This window comes from Myotis brandtii, unplaced genomic scaffold (genome assembly GCF_000412655.1).
Source record: "Myotis brandtii unplaced genomic scaffold, ASM41265v1 scaffold39, whole genome shotgun sequence".
Classification (NCBI taxonomy): Eukaryota; Metazoa; Chordata; class Mammalia; order Chiroptera; family Vespertilionidae; genus Myotis; species Myotis brandtii.
Window position 1 is genome coordinate 769,326 of NW_005364953.1, and position 4,982 is coordinate 774,307.

The window sequence follows — 4,982 nt, forward strand, 5'->3', positions numbered from 1 at the left end:
CATTTCCACCTGTACAAGCCCCCACCGCCCCAGTGTCTGTGTCCATGGGTTATGCTAATATGCATGCATACTAGTCCTTTGGTTGCTCTCTAACCTCCCCCCTCCCCTACCATTTGTCTCTGGGTCTATTCTATTCGTCAAATTATGTTGATCATTATATTCCACATATGAGTGAGATCATGTGATATTTATCCTTCTCCCACTGGCTTATTTCGCTTAGCATAATGCTCTCCAGTTCCATCCATGCTGTTGCAAATGGTAAAAGTTCCTTCTTTTTTTATAGCAGCATAGTATTCAATTGTGTAGATGTACCACAACTTTTTAATCCCTCATCTGCTGATGGGCACTTAGGTTGTTTCCAAATCTTAGCTATTGTGAATTGTGCTGCTATGAACATAGGGGTGCATAGATCCTTTCTGATACATTTTTAAATTTCTGTAAGATCAGTAGTAGTATACCCTCTTTCATTCCTGGTTTTAGTCATTTGAATCTGCTCAATTTTTCTGGGTTCTTCTAGCTGAAAGTTTGTTGATAATGTTGACCTTTTTAAAGAATCAACTTAAGCCCTAGCTGGTTTGGCTCAGTGGATAGAGCATTAGACTGCAGACTGGAAGATCCCGAGTTCAATTCTGGTCAGAGCACTTGCTCGGGTTGTGGGCTCAGTCCCCAATAGGAGGTGTGCAGGAGGCAGCCAATTAATGATTCTCTCTCATCATTGATGTTTCTATCTCTCTCTCCCTCTCCCTCCCTCTCTGAAATCAATAAAAATATATATTTTTTAAAATAATCAACTTAAAATGTTTTTCTATATTATTTTTCTATTCTTTAGTTTATTTTCATTTTAGTCTTTTTGAGTTGTTATTGAATTTATTGGGGTAACATTGGTTAATGAAATTATATAAGTTTCAGGTGTATCTATATATATAAAATGCTAATATGCAAAGTGTCCCCTCAGGAGTTCGACCATGAGATCAGGAGTTTGATCACTTGCTATGATGTGTGCTGACCACCAGGTGGTGGCACAGAACATGGCAGGTAACCAGTGGTGGTGACGGGGCACTGAGGGAGTGAGTGAAGGAGGAGGTGGGAGTCGGGGAACCTGATTGGCCCTGATCGCCAGGCCTGGGGACCCTACCCGTGCACGATTTTCATGCACTGGACCTTTAGTAATTCTACAATACATCATCTGTATATTGTATTGTATGTTGTGATCACCACTCCAAGTCAGCTCTCTTTTTTGTCAGAAATCATAACCCCTTATGCTCCTTTACCTTCCCTAACAGCCTTTTCCTCTGATATTCACCATACTGTTGTCTGTGTATGAGTTTTTGCTTTTCTTTTTGCTTAATCCCTTCACATTTTTCATCCAGTCTCCCAACTCCTCTCCCCTCTGACAGCTATCAGTCTGTTCTCTCTATCTATGAGTCTCTGTTGTGTTTGTTAGTTTATTTTTTTTCATTAGATTCCACATATAAGTGAAATAATATGCTATTTCTTTTTCTCTGAATAGCTTATTTCATTTAGCATAATACTCTCCAGGTCCATCCATGATATTGCAAAAGGCAAGATTTCCTTCTATTTTATGACCAATTACTAGTAGTATTCAATTGTGTAAATGTACCATAGTTTTTATATCAACTCATCTACTTATGGGCACTTGGGCTGCTTCCAAATTTTGGCTATTGAAGGTAATGCTGCAATGAACATAAGGGTGCATGTATTCTTTTGAATTAGTGTTTTGGGTTTGTTTAGATATATCTCCAGAAGTGGAATTGCTGGGACCTTTAGCATACGATTTATTAAGCTTTATTGAGATATAAATGACACATAATATTGCATACATTCAATGTATACATCTTGATGAGTTTGAACATATGCATATACCAGTGATGCCATCACCACAATCAAGGTACTAAACATATCCATCATCTCCAGAAATTTTCTTGAATTACCGTGTGTGTGTTGTGTGTAGTAAGAACACTTAACATGATATCTATGCTCTTAACATATTTTAAAGTTCATAGTACTATATTATCAACTGTAGTTACTAAGTTTTTCAGCAGACCTCTGGAAATTACTTGTGTTGCATTAACTGAAACTTTATATCTGTCGAGCAAGAATTCCTCATTTCCTTCTCCCTCTAGATCCCTGGCAACCAATTTTCTGCTTTTTCACAATTCAATTTCTATTGAATGTTACTGTATTTTGCATATTGTGAATATTATTTCTGTGTGTCTATTTATACATATTTTTTCTATAAACAGTAATGAATTTTGTTCTGCCAAGCAGTGAAGATAATTGTATGTTTGTTAAATCCTTTTACATCTTTTTAAAAGGTTTCTTAGTGTACTTCTAGAAATGTATTTACCAGTACCAATTTAGTTCTATGCCTGTTTTGTGAACTTCCTTGTGTTCATACTGAATACCTTGGGTGTTCAATGAGGTCTCTCTCCTCTAATTGCTGAGAAATCAAACATCTCTTAGTTTTGTATGAATAATGGTAGTTGGGTTTTTTTTGTTTGTTTGTTTGTTTTGTTTTGTTTTACTTTCCCCCCTCTAGTAGTTATTCTTGACCTGATATTTGCTCTTTGCCTGACCTTATGAAGTTTCATCCAATGGTCATTCAGCTTAGTATTCTGTAAAGATGCAAGTGAACTGCTATGCAGATTTCTAGATTTCTTTTCCTGGTTTTTAATTTTATTTGGTATCCCCCCCCCAAACTTTTGATGTCCCAGTCTTCCTGAATTCTTATCTAATTTTCCTCATATCAGGGAAGATTTTGTGGCTCTGGAATTTGTTGCTGATCTACTTAATATCAGTTCATATTTACAGTGAGAAATATATACTCTTGTGACTTCCTAAAGCATAACCAAAAGAGTAAGCCTCCCATATAGTACTATATTTTGTTTTTTAGTTTACATATTTTTCCTCTACTGCATCTACTTCACATGAAAATTCTAAAAAGAAATGTGCACTTATGACTTTATGCTTTTATATGAAAAGAAAATTTTTGATGTGATTTTTCTACATGTAATTCGCCTCACTTTAGAGGCATCATTTTAGGGAAAGCACAAAGACTTTTAGCTACTTGTTGAAATAAAAATAACTCTCACCCAAAGTAAAATATTGCCATTCAAATTGAGGTAATAAGCAAAAAGTTATTAGTGACAAGAATAAATACTCAAAGTCTAGTATTTATCATTGTTTCCCTTTAATTTCTGAACTGACAAATGATAATTGTTCAGGCAATTAAAATAATTAGGAAAATGTGGAAGCACAAAAGGAAAAACCTCTTAGAAGTGCAATATAAATTCATAAGGAGATATTCACGTACATTTTCTGCACCTTATCCTGGAGTAGGATGATTACCAGGTGCTTTTTACTGTATTGACTATTGATAGATCACATGCCATATGAGTTCTCTCAGGGAACAAGCTCCAATAGAAGCACAGTTACCTCAGAATGTAGGCCTAGTTTTAAAGAAGGCTCCTGGGGATCTTGGGATTTGTATTTTGTAAGTGTCTTGGTAATAAAGGACTGTTTTCAGAACCCACATTTGTTTACTATCTTGTAAAATTTTAATATGTCTTTTTGAATACATTGTTTTGTGCTATAAGTAAAATCACTGGACAGTCTTACCACTTAAGAATGCTCATTGACTTTTTTAGCTGCAGGCGGCAGTCTGAGGGAGACTGTGGAAGAATTAGAAGATTGACAGTGGCTTTATGAGAGAAATGACAGTTTCTGTGAAGAATATAATATTCCTAGATAAAATAGGCCAACCTTAATTTAGAGAGAATACACTTTAAAATCAATCAAAATGGGAATTTACTGAGAGAACCACTATGGTGTTTTAGTGCACAACAAACACTTAAGCTACTCCATATTCTGATAGTATAGTGACAGCTGGGATTGGTGTCAGAGATTGATGATACCAATTTCTAAGGAGAGAGTATCTCAGAAGCAAATAGATGTTATTTTGTTACAATTTTGTAAAATTTGTTCTATTAGGCATGACTTTTTCAGTTTAGGTATACTTTCTATTAAGTTATTCATTCAGAATATTGCAATAGACTACTGACAGTTGTATGAACCAATATCAAATTATTTATCTCAATTAACACTATTTTTATTTAACTAATTTCAAGGTATATTCCCTCTAAATTAAAATTGTCCTTCATTACATAGAATTTTTTTTTCCCTCACAGGAACTCATTTATCATATTAAAACTCTGTTATTCAGGACAAGAAACACTTTACACACAGTGCTGCTTGTGCACAGTGGGGAGTTAAATGAGTTCATCTCATAACAAAATTTAGAAGACTATGAGACTGGAAAGGAGAGTATTCAGTGAATTTGGACAATATGGAGTTATATTAAAATTATGCTAGCTGATACTAGGGTTAGCAACAATAATTTAGGAGAGATTCTTGAATGTGGTAAGCTGGGAGGCTATTTCAAAATAAATTAATATGTAGTTCTACTTTCTATTATTTAAATACTAGAGGCCCGGTGCATGAAATTCATGTATGGAGGGGTTCCCTCAGCCCAGCCTGCACCCTCTCCAATCGGGGATGGCTGGCTCCTAACGGCTCACCTGCCTACTTGCCTGATCACCCCTAACTGCCTCTGCCTGCCAGCCTGATTGCCCCTAACGACCTCCCCTGCCAGCCTGATTGCCCCTAACTGATTCCCCCTGCCTGCCTGGTCACCCCCAATGGCCCTCCTCTGCAGGCCTGATCTCGCCCCCAACTGCCCTCCACTGCAGGCCTGATATCACCCCCAACTGCCTCCCCCTGCAGGCCAGTTCATCCCCAATGGCCCTCCCCTTCCGGCCTGGTCACCCCCAACTGCCCTCCCCTTCCGGCCTGGTCACCTCCAACTTCCCTCCCCTGCTGGCCTCATCACCCAAACTGCTCTCCCTTGCTGGTCTGGTCACCCTAAACAGCCCTCCCCTTGCCAGCCTGGTCACCCCCAATGG